General features: G+C 36.1%; 1 pseudogene; it reads right to left on the minus strand.

Moving 5' to 3' along the window:
• LOC149545585 (monothiol glutaredoxin-S11-like) overlaps positions 1-15,274 on the minus strand; it is a 68,337-nt pseudogene that overhangs the window by 32,212 nt on the left and 20,851 nt on the right.

The raw sequence follows: 15,274 nt of genomic DNA on the forward strand, positions 1-15,274 counted from the left end.
TCATGTTTGAGTTGAGAAAAGAACTTAGAGTTTCTAATGAGGAGCATAGGGAACTCTTGGGGAGAGTCAATGTAGATGATTTATTGAGATGAATAAGGTTCAATTCATGCTTGTTGTAATACATACAATTACAGTAAATAGTTTTTTAATGGGGAAAATTAAATCTATGCTCATTTTGACATTTTAGGTAGTTTCATTCATTTGATTAAGCAGATAGACAAATTCTTATGATGAAACGTTATTAACTATTATGCACATTGTTATTTGTGAGACTCCTTGTTAGATCTTTGCAATTTAAATTTTTGCTTGTTTAACACTAGACAATCACCAAAAGATGTACATGCTGAAATGTTTCTTATGAGCTATTTAAATGTTTGATCAAAGAATGGAGACAGAGAACTCTTAACCAAGGTGGCTTAATAAGCATTGGTCCACTAGCCCATGATCCATTCCCTAGTCCAACTATTTCAGCATCACGGAAGAAATAGAAAAAAGCTCATGTGTTGCCATCTCTACCAATGCCACCACATTCAACGATGCATCCTTTTCCAACTACTGCAATAGCACAATCTTCATCATCAGCAAAAAGAGGAGCTTCTCTTGGAACTAAGAACAAGAAAACCAAAGCAGTGAGAAATTAATTTCTAAATTTGCTCAATTATTATTTTTTGTGTTGCTTTAAATATTTTTCTTCTAAATCATTCCAAGTATTTATAATTTCTATAATAAAAGAGAATTGAAAGAAAATTCCTATGTTGTTTGCCCCAATCAAGGCTCACCAGTTACCTCCTGCTCTTCTAGCAGCAGAGAGAGAATAGTTTGGGAACCAAGAACCATCAGAACCTCCGTGTTTGAGTGAAGCTACCGCTCTTGACCCCTTGGTGGGCAAGAAAGTGAGAACAAGGTGGCCAAAAGACAATAGCTTTTAAGAGGCTATTATTACCAATTATGATCCAATTAAGGTATTGAAATTATTTAAGTTCAATGTTAATAATTTGATTGTTGTTTTATGGAAATTATGATATCTATGTGAAATATTGTTGCTCAGTAAACATTTTTTTTTATTATAACACAAGGCCACTGAAAAAACCTTATACTTGACGAGGTCCCACTTCATATATTGTAGGGTCATTGCCACAATATTTTGTTGTCTACTTGGTTTTTTTTCTTGCAAGGTTGGGGTTTTAAAGATTACAGTGCCACAAATTTGGTATCTTTTAGCATACGTTCTTTCATTATGTGTTATCTGAAAAACCTAGATCCACGACTTATGTTTACCTTTTTAATAATTTTCACATGGGCTTTATGATGTGGTCATAACAATCTTGCTCTTTTTGGTTGAATACAGGCGGTTTTTATAAACATTCTTGTAGGTTCTCAAGTATGGGTGCAAGATTCTGAAGTGGCTTGGATTGATGGAGAAGTCCTAGAGATTAAAGGTCAGCAAGTTAAAGTTCAAATAGTTGATGGAAAGTTGGTAAGTAAACAGTTTTATTTTGAACGACAATCTCTTTAGATTTCTTTTTTAATTTATTGTAACTGCTTACAATCGGTTTAACAAAATCCTACCAATGGCAATAGGTTTGTAGGAAAACCAATGGCTTATGTCTAAGAATATTATTTCCAGCTTTTCTTTGTGGATTGTTTATGCATGCTTTTTGGTAATAGAAACTTTACTTTGTGATGCTGCAATTAAACATTCATACATAATAATAGAAACTTTACTTTGTGATGTTGCACGGTTGGCCAGAAGAGGAGCAACCACATGGTTTTCAACTAAATGATCCAACAAAGCCCCTGTTGCACTTTGTCCCCCTTCTGTGATCCATAACTCTGGTACCGTAGCTGTACAGTGAAGACCAGTCAACTAGGATCAAAATAATGACTAGAAATTGCATCATTAATTATAGAAATGACCGTAGAGGGCATCTTTCCATGGAGGTATATATTTGGATGATTCAACTAGCGATTATCTTCAATAGGTATCCGGGTACATGAAAAATATTCATCTGGAGTAAGGGGGTGAAATGATAAAAACTAAAAATCTTGTTGTCTTTTAATACCTGACCAAAAAAGCCACCAGACACCTGGGATAAAAAAAATTATTCTATGCTACTGCCATGTGGCATGTAGATGTAGCGCATACTAAGACCATTCTATGTCAAAGAGCCTCCAGTTTTTTTTCTTCTGAAGCCATAAATGAGACCTTTAAAAACTCCACATTCTAATGTTCAGTTTATCTCATAGGACATACAAAATGTGCTTTTGCAAGTGTCATTAAAAATGCATCATTATTAAGTTGTTGCAGAAATTGAAAGTGTTTCCTTGTAATCAAACCATGAGACTTTATATTTGATGATGGCACACTTTCTATAACCCCAATGCCTCCAGCATGAGCATCTGTCAATGCGGCTCCAACAAGAGTTCCCTCACAGAGTCCTAGCTCCTGCAGACAAACTTACCTACATTAAAAAAGCCTGAAAACGAAGCAATAAAATAACAGTGAGATAAGTGGTCTCTATCTATACAGCCTCAAGTATGACTAACATAAGTTAAATTATGTCCCCTAAACATCAAGAACCAGTAGAGACCATGGCAGTCTTCAACTATCAATACGTTACTTGTGTTGTTGTTCCTGTTAGGCCAACACCTAGAGGATGTCCAGGAAATGCCAAACTCTTTCCTGCATTTCCTGTGGAAAGAGTAAGAAGACAAATAATAATTAATTATATTTGATATTGTTGTCATACAATATCCAACTATGAACTTTGTTTCAAAAGGAAAGATACACCAAGCATGCAGAGATTGCTTTTTGAAGTTCTAACACATGATTTAACATTAACTGATTGTGCTATAGACTGCTTCTAGGAAGCTCTTGCCAACTTATACATTTCATATATTTTTCATGCAAATGAAAGACAGAAGATTGTGCATTATGACTCCAACCAGGTCTTGCCATAAACACATTCAGGATGAATGGCTGGGAACCTATATATGACAAATGATGTAAATAGTTGGTATCAGAATATCGGGAAAAAATGAACACACTCAGTTTGTTAGGTTAGGGAGTGTAAAACGCATATCTCAGATATTGTTGTTCCTTTGAGCATCCTCCACATCTACTTTGCACAACAATATGTGATGCTCTTCTAGATTTTATAATAGTATGATCTACTCAAAGGGATATGAACACTTCGCTTCTCTCAAAAGGAAGCTACAATCTTCCAGTACATCTTCCATAAATATCTCACCAATCACAATGATTGGGAAATATCCAACCTCCAAACCAGTCATCTGGATCATCAAAGGTTATTTGGTTGTGGGGGCCTCTCAATTTCATGGGTGTGGCCATCACACAAGTTTCTGGGAAAGAAGTCGGAGGGTTCCCAAAAGAAAGTTGGACAGGGGGCCTATTAATAGTTGAGAGATCAATAGGAAAGAGAATGTAAATCATTTAGTCCCTGGCTAGAGGGCAAGAAGACGAGAAGGCCAGACAACTATCAAGCTTCCAAAGGAAAAGTAGAATAGAAAGGGGAAGAGACATGAATGAATCTTGCTCACATTCGTGTGCTAGGTCCCATCCCTTTAGGTTTTAAAATAATGTTTTGAGTATGTTATGAAAATAGAAAAATAATCTTGCTACTCCTTTGAAAAAACATGCAGTAAAGATCTTAGATTTAAGATGCAAATAGATATAAATGTCTACTGAATAAATGGTTCCTATTCCCTTTGGTCTTATTACTATGATGATCATCCATTTATATTGATTACAGTAGTAAAAAATTTCTGTTATGTTTCCTTAATGAGTCTCTAATGATAATATCTCTAGAACAAATTGAGGATAAATGGTTCCTATTCAAACAAACTGTCAACTCCTAGTCCATTCATTGATCACATTACTAATTAGGCCTATTGAACTGTTCATGGCAATGTTACTCTACACACCTAATGCTCAACCTCTGAATCAACTTGACAATACTTAATGTGGATTCAAATACTCTCCTTATACCCTGTCAAACATGACAAATTAAAACACAATCTTTGATGGAAGACATCTTCTGATTATAACTATCATGTTTCTCTGTGATAATACAATGGCATATAAAAGAGTTCAATCCTCATTTTCTTGTACTTCTATGCACAACACAAGCCTTAGGAAAGGCTACAAATTACAATACACTTAGGAAAATTACAATGTTGTTCAGGTCAACATCTTGATCCAAATTTAAATTAATCAACATATTGATTATGACTATGACTGTTACTATCCCTATGACAGTTTGACAGTATTTTACCAAATGGAGTTTTGGACCCACTCATGAAATATCTATCAATACAATCAAAGGTATGTTTAGACTTGTTAAGCACACCACAGAATTCTACGTACCTACATACCTGTGGATCTATGGATCTGCGAACCTATGTAGCTGTAGACCTATGGATCAGTGGGCTTGCGGAGCTGCATACCTGAATTTTTGATAGACTCAGAAAATTTTTGAATTTGCAAGAAAGTGCAGAATTTTGAAACTTTGGCAAAATTCTCTCTTATTCTGAAAACCAGAAAAGTAGGCCCTCCTTCTAGTACCACTTTTGTTGAGCTATCATTATGCACGATGCTAAATGGCAGGAATTCTTGCGAATCCCACTCTTGAAAAGCTAATCTTGTGAATCAACTCCAAGGTTTTGGGTTGTCTTACGACATACTAAAATTCACTGAGTCAAAGATAAATGTGATTGTTCATGAGGATGCCTTTGCTGGTTTATTTTGATTTTTGATGAAATGAAGAATTTGCACATTGTTTCAAAATAACACTAAAAAGAACTATGTTTTTGTATTTTATATTTTTTATGAATGCAATCTAACCAGGTAGCTAGTATGAAATCCTATCCTACCAGGGGGTTAGTAAAGCAAATAATGAAACTAAAAGCAAATAACATGAAATCAAATGACTTGAAATTGAAATTCCTAAACGGACATAAGCTACATAACATAACACATTGCAAGTTAAACCTTCGAAGAAATCAATAGGAAACTAATGAAAATAAGAGCAACGCTTCCTAGAATCTACTGATGCAATTGTTGATGTGAAATTTCAGTAACCGAATGATGTTTCACTCTTGATCAAATCACAAAGCCATAGAAAGTGCAGTCATGCAAGACAAAGAGTTATGCAAGCACAATTTGGTGATTTCTTCTCGAGCTTGGTACGTTAGTAGAATTCGTAAATCTGTAGCAAACACTAGAACTAAAAGATCGCACAACTAGAAACAATACAGTAAACCTTTGGCTCAATCACAATCTCATGAATAGAATTCACAAAACAATGACACATTCAGGCAAGAATAACTATACTCCAAATGCGAGCACCAAAAGCATAATCTTATTTCAAAATAACGGTGGCCCTGATTACATATTACAATAGGGTATTTATAAGAAATCATCTCCTCAATTTGTGTTGAGAGTGAGAGATATCTTCATGCAATAAAATGCTTTTAAAATAATAAAACAAACTAATTATATACAAACTACCTATCTAACTGGTGCTTAGTAGGACTCCATCCATTTTATATTCATTAATTGGATGCGTGAGCCTTTACATGTTAAAAAACTAAAAAAACTATGCAAGAAAAAGCATGCAAAAACTTCGAGTTGAAGTAGAAGTGTCTAGAGATGCCAAATTTAGAAGTTGATCTTTCACAGGGTGTTAGTCAGAGTTAAACTACAGTCAAAATTTGTTTCCAATGCATGGAAACCTCTATTTTTGGAACTAGCAGTTCACTGTCGGTGCACCTCTAGAAATATAGAGATGCGGAGCTGCGGACCTATGAATGTATGAACCTACAAAGCTTGGGACCTACGAACCTACAAAGCTGTAGAGCTCGACAGGGTCGAAATCTCAAAACTTTACCAAGTGTCAAAACTAAAATTTTGGCATTTGGGTTTTGTTCTTCTTCATCCCAAAGCTATGTTGGGATATTTACCCTTGAATTTTTCTACAATCTCAGTGATTTTGGCCACATTCGGTAAATCCAAAGCCTCATATTTTTCTTTGACCTTTCATCTGTAATTGTCTACCTCAATTGAGGTATTAGAAAAATCCCCAAGTTTAGTATCCAATTCTAACAATGCTTCTTCAGTCTTGAAGGCATGTCAGATATCCTCATCATCATTAACTTCCACAAAAATCTTCCTAAAATTCTCTACAACTATCTCTATAGCTAGCAACTTTTCTTGTTCATCATCTTCAAAAATATCCAAGCTAGCATTGCTATAATGCCTCTCTGCTTCCAAAATATGCTCTTGGGCTTGATCCTTGATCCGATGAATTTCCTCATGTAATGTTTCCATTACTTTATTGCTATCTACTATCTTCTCTATCTAGTAATCAATCATATTTAACTTAACCATTGTATATATATCAATCAAAGTCTGGTTTCTTTGTCCTTTTATAGCCTTGAGAGTTTGTAAATCTTTGCTCTTGGCCCATACTTCATCAATAATGTTGAAGTCCTGCTTCAAAATTGCCACCATTTTCTTCACGTTCTCTTGTGTAGCATGTAGCATCTTCAGATTTCCTATGATAATCAAGATTCCTTTCTCAAAACTTTCCTACAATTCTTGACAAGCTCTCAAAAATGGGTCAAATTACACACCTCCCCCTTCTCTAAGTACAATGTTCAAAGTATGCTCCAGGTGTTCAGGATCAAGAGGACCAATGACTTCAGCTAGATATCCCTTTAGGATCTCAACTTGCCTTCGAAGTGAATGCAGTTCAATCTCCTCTTGTTCCATGTACTTAAGAACCTCTTTGACTCACATAGTCATCATTTGTCCAACTAAATCCCATGTAGATCTTCCCAACATAAGATCTTTCAATTCATAATCTTCAAGCCTAAGGCCTTCCGCATTTGGGCCTTTAGGAGGGAAAGCCACTTGCGCAAACAAATCTTGGTTCCGTATGGTGGTGACAAACACCAATGGTGTTGCCTCATGTGATGGAGACTCAGATTTGTTCAAGATTTCTACAATGTCACAAATGTCTTCCATGTAAGCATGAAATTGAGGCTTAGTACTCCTCATTATTTCCTTTTGGATCCATCTAGGGATGTGTCCTACTGAGGACCCAACTCCTGATGAAAAAGGAGTATGTTCCACAACTTCCTTCCCTTCCTCACTCTTTCGAGTTGTTTCCATTTGTGAGGGCTCTTCTTGTGTATGCTCTGTCTTAGTGGACCCTATAGCTTGCACCTCAGTGTCTTGGGAAGACGGTTGAGAATATTCTACCATGTGTCATTCTCTTGACACTTCATCGGTGGCCATTTGTTTTGGTTGCTCCTCTAGTTCCCGCTGAACTTGCTCTTCTTCTGATCTTGGAGGGGGAGGAGTAACCAAGCCTTTATCTACTATCGTAACTAGTGATGGAGATGCAAGAGTAAGATAAGGACCCTAAGAGTATGGAGGCATTTACATCAAATCTTTTTGTTGGGATTCACCTATAGGGGTAGCCCTGATCTTGCCTCCAAACAATATTATCCCTATAGGCATAAAATCAAAATCTGACATCTTGAAAATGTCATCACCCTTTTGGCTCTACTCATCCACCCATTGTTGTACTTCATCTTTCGAAGAAGATACTTCTAAAGGTCCTACTGGGGTGGATGGTGATGTAGCTATGACACTCCTCTTTTCTTGCTCTGTGGCTCTAGCTAGTCGAGTTCTTCTTTGCAACGATACTTCTTCCTCTTCATTCATCCCCTCTTCATTTGTTTCCTCTTCTTCCTCCTCCTCTTCTGGAATAATTTCAGGAACAGATAGAAAAGGTACCATTCTCTTAGTCACCCTTTTCCTTTTCTTCATTCAGATCTTAATCCTCTTTTATTTTGTAGAGGCAGAAGGGAAGTTGGTTCTTCTTACACCAAAGGAATAGAAACTTGCTGAATTTCTTCCTCTTCTGATTGGGTAGGCACAAAGGGAGGCAATGGAGGATTATCTTGGACTTGGGTAGCTCTAGTATCCTTGGACCCTTGAACCTCTTCTTGTTGTTGATGGGAAGGTGCTTGCACTTCACCCCGTTCTGCTTGAATTCTTTGTAGGGAAGTCCTCTTCCTTTTGATCTTTCCTATCCTCTTTGGTGGATGATAGTATCCAATCGAGCAGTTAAGTTGGTATACTATCTTTTGCCTGATGGGAGACTGGAGCGCAAAAGTAGGAATTATGATTTTCCTTCCTCTACCTTTTTGAGGGCGAGCTTGAGCATGGAAAATTATAGTATCAGGTATTGGATCAAGTTGAATAGGTTGCTTGATCCATTCGTTCATCATTCTAACAACATGTCTTGCCTGATGATTTATATCATCGCCCTCTTCTCTATCAACTTCTGCATTCATGATGGGTCTTTCTCCAATTTTATCCAAGTTGAACAGAGGGTCCAATAGCTCCTTAGAATCCCGTTGCCTTATTTCCACTAGAATGTTGAGCTTGAGGGTGCTCTCTACTAGATACAAAGTAATCCTACAATAATCCCTTATGTGGACATCATAGTCATTTGTTGCATTCATCCAATAATCGTCAACAACATCTTTATGATGAAACTCCTTGCTGGCCATATTCTCCACTTTCTTGACGTTATTAAAATAGATCTTAGGTGAATTGTACTCTTTGAGGGGATAATTCTCCCATTCCCTCTCAAAGGAAAGAATATCTTGCTTCTATTTTACCTGATATGGTCCAATGATTAAGGGCCATGCCCAACAAGGTCTTCTTTGTCTCTTCACCCTTTCATATGCAGATTCAATCTGTCAAGAAATCTCCAATAGCACTAGCTTGTCACTCGGATATCTGCGGAGCTTCTTGGGGTTGATAGTGACACCACCTACCCGTAGATATGTGAACATCTTAAATTGAATGAAGTAAGCCCCAAGAGTTGTTATCTATAATTTTGCTTCATCAGATAGCCTATTTCCATAATCTCCTTCAATGAATCAAATTATCATAAAAATGAACCCATCATTCATGATTCTATATTCCTTCCTTTGAGCAGATAATTTCTTCTTCACTAGTTATATGAAACGCTAGGCATTGGGATCCTACATGTTGCCCTTTCTATACAATCTTGGATAATTTGTTGCCCTTGCTACAAGCATGTATACTATGTCAGACATCATATAAAACTTCTTCTTGTCTTTCACCGTCCTTAATTGCTCACCCAAGTTTTCACTTAGTGTGGTAGCCCAGTCTAATGGTATCTTCTCCATCTTGATTGTTTCAATGAAATTGATCATAAAGGTACTGAGGTGTCCTGCTGTAGATAAACCCATGACTCTACTCAGAAGAATGATGGAGTAACCAATATCATCCTCCGTATATCCTCGACTCATGTCCACTTTTCTTGTTATCCTTCCTTGAGGAGGCCTCTCAATAAGGTAAGATGACTGTATAATATCCCTTGCCTGCTTTTGGTGTTCCCTGTACAATCTATTTGCTTCTTCGTAGGAGAGTCAAATGAGCTGATATGCTCTCAGGAGATGGAAGACCCTCTCAATATTGTCAGGTCGAAGATCAAGGACTACTTCTCCTATCACACTTTTCACCACTCTCTCTTCAAACACAAAATGTTGCACCAATGTCATGATTAGTTCTGCTGACTACACTGATATGGGATGTGACTTCACATTCACCAACTCGGAACGTATCAAGGAGGATACTAGATCTGACCTCTGGATTGGCTTATTACAGGTTTTGAAGAATTCTCCTAAGTCTGTGTGTCCCATGTCAGTATCTCTGTTCTTAACGTAATCATCATGGAATCTTGACTTGGAAGGTACACCTTGGAAGTTGAAGACTACAGGCTTGGGTGCTACTCCTAATGTGGACGCCATTTAATCACCTGTATGACACAAGAAAAAATGTTATTAGTTGAAAGATAAAGCATAAAAAACTATTAAATTAAAATAGGCATAAGGGGGGGGGGAATCTCCCCTTTGGGTATTTTTAAATATTTTTTATTTTTAAAATTTTATTTATTTATTTATTTATTTTGTTTATTTATTTATTTATTTTTTAAATTTAAAATTTTAACACTTTTGACTTTAATACTAATTTCTTCTCTCGACTCTCGAACAGTGAGTCCGGGAGTCGAAATAAATAGGGGGTCCACATTCCTAGTGAGGAATGGGGCTTGTTTTGTGGACACCACAACAAGTATATGCAAACATACACACATTTAATTAGGGTTAGCCATATTATATTTATAAACATATTGGGGAAGAGACATGATGGGTCCATCTGAAGCTACTTCTATACCATATTACCAAGCCTAAGAGTGGATGTCTACCACATCCCTTTTTCTTGGCAACTTCTACCTATTCTCTCCAACCATGTCTCACCTCCCTACATACATATGCAATCTTGTGGAATTGGGTAAAGGTTGTAAGGAGTTACTAGACCTTGTAAGTGCCCTTTTTTTTGTCACGACAATGGTCCTCCTTGGACAACCTACTTACGAGCTCGGTTGTCACCCTTGTCTTACATCTCAAGCCCTTTCTCTTGCAAGGTGGACTTAAGACAATATGTGTATCTATTATTAGAGGAGGGAAATAATATACTCATCAATAGTGGAAATCTGATTTCTATGTGAATCACAATCATATAAGATATGGAATAAGGAGGCATGGTAGAGTTTATGTGAGTTTTGCTCTACTACAACATGCAGAATTGAGTACTCAATATTTTGAAGTGAAACACTAAACACTCAATACTCTCTTGGATAAGGTTACTTCTTATGCTAAGCTTGCAAAGTAAGATCATGAAATATCTTTAAGGTTCCTTCAATCCTAGATACTTTCTCAATAAAATTATGTGATTTGTTGGATCACAAAGGGGACTTACACTGTTTCTCAAGACTTATCAAATTGTTTCTAAAGAATTGGCTTCACAATGTGCATTGATTTTTTATTTTATCAACTTTCATCTCTAACTTAAACATACTAGAAGAGTCTACTATTTCTACTTCTATTTCAACTATGGCTGCAAGGAAGTACAAATGAACTTGGACTCTACTAGATGCAATCTTGTTATGACTCCACCCACCTAGTTGAAGCTTCTAAGGTGTATTCAAATTATTTTAAAATCAATATCTCCTCTTCAATCACATAAATGGATGCAAACTAAAGATTGATATTACCAATTGAAGTTAACTACTTTCAGTTACTAGATAAAAACACAAGGCACACTTACAATCAGCAAGAGGCTAGTGGCCTAGTTTTATGTTTAAGTCTAGCAAGTAAACATTCATGATTTCTTTCATCCAACCAAGTTAATTAAAGAAAATTCTATTCTATCTCAATAACTTGGATTTAAAATGTTTTATAAGTAAGGATGAAGATAGCCATGCAATAATTCAAACTTGATCACAACAAATTGACAGGGAAAATGCAAGAATGAAATGTAGAGAAAAATTGACACTATTTTAGTAGCAATTCTCCAAAATCTCCTTTTACAAATGAGAGGAGAAAGCCCTATATAGGGAGCTCAATTACAATGGATGACTAAGATTAAATCAGAATCAATGGCTCAGATTAAGTCTTACAAACCCTAATGAGGGTTGTTAGCCCCATTAGCTAATGAGATTCAAGCACCTCAAAATGAACAATAGAAAAATTACATAGTGACAATCGACCAAATGGAACCAAAATGTGGGCCAATAAGAATTAAACACCTTATCTAACAACCAAAGAGAAAATTGTTTTCCACTTAGGCTTACATTAAATAATCTTTTAACATATGGTTTTTCTTTATTTCCCTAATTAGGGTTACCACCCCCATTATCCAATGAAATTCAAGAACCTCAAAATGACCAATAGAAAAATTACATAGTGACAACCAACCAAATGGAACCAAAATGTGGGCCAATAAGAATTAAACACCTTATCTAACAACCAACAAGAAAATTGTTTTCTACTTAGGCTTACATCAAATCATCTTTCAAAATATGATTTTCTTTATTTGTCTCTCTTTGCCAATTTAATGAACTTGGATAAGATATTTTTGAGCTCATTCATTAGAGGCATAGGTGTCTTTTGTAACCTCCAATCTGCTCAGTTCATCTCAATTTTGGTTGCATAAATTGTTTTCCCCAATTTTCTGCATTGTCTTTAACTGGAGCCATGAGAACTATGAGGGATGAAAATATTCTTAGGTGCTCTCTTCTAATAGTGCCATTCTCCTCAAAGTTATAAGCTCTCAACTTTTCTCTCAAAATCTCTTTGTCCATGTCTTTTTTTTTTCCTCATCAAAGTAAAATGTAACCATAGCTGCCTCTTTAGTTTCTTCAATCATATTTAGGATGGAGACACCAAGATAGAGGCTATCTTTTCTTATCTTCTCCAATATATCTTGCCTATGGGTCAAAGAAAACTACCATCTGATTACCTCTTTCATTCCTCCTATTTTGATCATCTCACTCCTTTCCAATAGTTTATTAGGGAGCTCTATCATGGCTTGCAATTGAAGTATGGTTTTGTCTTTTATAAGCTGAAACTCATCCCAAAGCTTGTCCAAGGCTTGAAGTTTTGCTCTAAGTGTTGTAAGTGTTTGATATTGCTTTATGAATCTTGGAAGGAAGGAAATTTCCTCATGTGAAATTTCTCTCATTTAAACTTCTATCTCTTGAATTGATATCATTAAACTCTCAACATTATCAATCGATTCCCTCTCAAGCATGAGAGGTAGTGCAAATGTGTGATCTCTCTATTGGATGGGATTGAATAGATACTTGAAATATTCTCTATACCTTCTTGATTCTTCTTTGTATTTCTTCTTCTTTGGAACTTATTTGTTTACTCTAGTCTAAAATGCTTGAAGAGCATCTTGAGCTTCCTCAAATTCTTGCTTCTTTGTAGTAGCTTCTATTTTATGTTCAATTATTTTAGTCTTTAGGCTGAATTCTATCTTTTTTCTTGTGCACCTTTGGAATGACAATTTGGACCTTGTGAGTCCCCGAATCATCCCTAATCACTTTGGCCAATCTTCCTACAGGCTGACTCTCTTTCTCTTCTCTAAGGAGCTACACAATATCTTCAATATTCTCAATCAGTTAAGGTTCCACAATCTCTTTTTCTTGAATCATTTTTCAACCATGTCAGTGTTGTGCATTCTCCCAATCTAATTTTGGGCTCTTCTCTATTTTGGCTTTTGATTGAGATGATAGCAATTTCCTCACTTGGGCCTTCATTAGGAGGTGGGATTTGTCCATCTTTAGGAGAATTTTCAATATCTATCATTTCATCCTCTTCCTCTTCTTGTGAAGGAAGATCTCACTCAATCTGAGTTAAACTCAATGAAGAATATTTCAAGAACTTCTATACTCTGATTAAGAGACAACCTCTTGATTTTCTTCCTTCCCCTTAGACAAAATTGTCTTTATGTGTTTTGAAGTAGCACTTCTTAGGATGCAGGATCAACTTGTTTTTTCTTCTTCGCCTGTGGCTCTTCAATCGTTATTGCTTTATCCTACAAATTCTTACTTGGTCTAGCTTTTGCAATGTTTTTCCTTTTCTTGCTAAGATCACTTTTCTGCTCACTTGATGCTTGAGGCTTCTTGGTGATTCTTCTTCAATTGTTTCCACTTCTTTGATCTTTTCATATGTCAAAAGGATTCCTCTTCTTAGTTAACTTGTCATCTTCCTATCTAGCCACTCTTGAGTGAAAATGACAACTAGAAACATCAACATTTCAATGTTGACCTTCTTGTCATCATGCCAATCAATTGTCTCCAACTTATGATTTGTAGTGGTCCTAGAGTCTCCTCTAGTGATGTTATTATGTTCCTCCAATTGATTAGGAGCTTGGATTTAATTCCACGTATATTTTCTAATCATGTTAAGTGTTATTCTTGAGAGCATGATTTTTATGATTTTCAAATCATCTTGTTCATTAGCGAAATAGTTTTGTAGGTGTGGGATGTAGAGGTATCTATTCACATATGCCCTCTTGATCTTCCTTTTAGGACTGAAGTTCTCTCTTTCCTCATAATATCCTAGCCCATAGAACTCCAAATCTCCCTAGGCTGCCTCAACTACTTGTGGAGATGGACATGTTTCACTTCCAAGGTTGAATGGACATCCAACCCCTTGCTTGTGTTTATACATCTAGATCTTGTCATAGGCCATTGGTTGCCTTGCCACCTCCACAAATACCATCTTGTTTGTTGGATACCTTAGGAGTTTCTTAGGACACCCAATACTTCCAAATACTCAAATGTATGTGAGCTAGAGGTATTGGATGTACCATCATCCATGCTTCTCGATCAATTTCTTGGCCTCCTCAAGTAGTTTCACATGTGAAGCCTCTTGTAGCTCTCTCACTTTTTTCATGTCAAATATAGAGTAATGTGAATCACTGCAATTTAGGCAATTTCACGATCTAACTTAAGGCATGTGATTCATGGTGAGTCAGTGAATCGGCTTATCTATTTTTGTGCCAAAATCGCTAGAAATTGGCAAAATTGGCCCCAAAAATTGGCAAGTTGGTAAAAAGTTGCCAAAAATCACCAATTTTAAAATCTTTGAATTTCAAGGATTTTTCATCTTTCTGATTTGTAGGCGATTCATAGGTGATTCATAGGCAATTCACGATTCGAGTAGGCCATGTCAATTCTGATCCGATTCTATTTTTTGGTTCATTGGACTCAAATGTATCATAGAAAAACTTGGAATGCTTCTTGTTGTGAAGGTGTAGTTGTGTGTAACATTTGTGTATTAGAAACTCTTCTAGAGCATCTCCACATCTTCCTAAACTTGTTAATCCTTGAAACTTGAATACCCTGGCAACCATGTACACCAAATACTATTTATATTGTAACTTTAGTCAGATTGAATTGATCTAGAGTTAATTGCCTATGGTTATTGGTTAAAAATTATTGCATTTTATTAAAGCATCAATTAGAAAACTATATATAGTTTTTGTTAATAATGTCTAATGAAAATTAACTTCAATAACCAATATTGATTAACATAGAGACATGTCTCTTCCAGTCCCATATATATACATACAAATCTGCACTTGAAAAACACATCAAACACATAGTGCCATTACATTTGCAGTGATCCTAGAATTTAACATGGTATGGGAACTAGGCTATGAATGAAAGCAAATAGAAATATGATGTAATGATTTAGAAATGCTCACCATTGGCAATAGTGGAGCAGTCAAACCATGATAGTTAAAGACCAGTTTACTAGAAGGAGGGAACACCACCAGGGATATACAACAAGG

Source organism: Cupressus sempervirens, chromosome 7, assembly GCF_028749045.1.
Source record: "Cupressus sempervirens isolate cs-2001-9-10 chromosome 7, ASM2874904v1, whole genome shotgun sequence".
Classification (NCBI taxonomy): domain Eukaryota; kingdom Viridiplantae; phylum Streptophyta; class Pinopsida; order Cupressales; family Cupressaceae; genus Cupressus; species Cupressus sempervirens.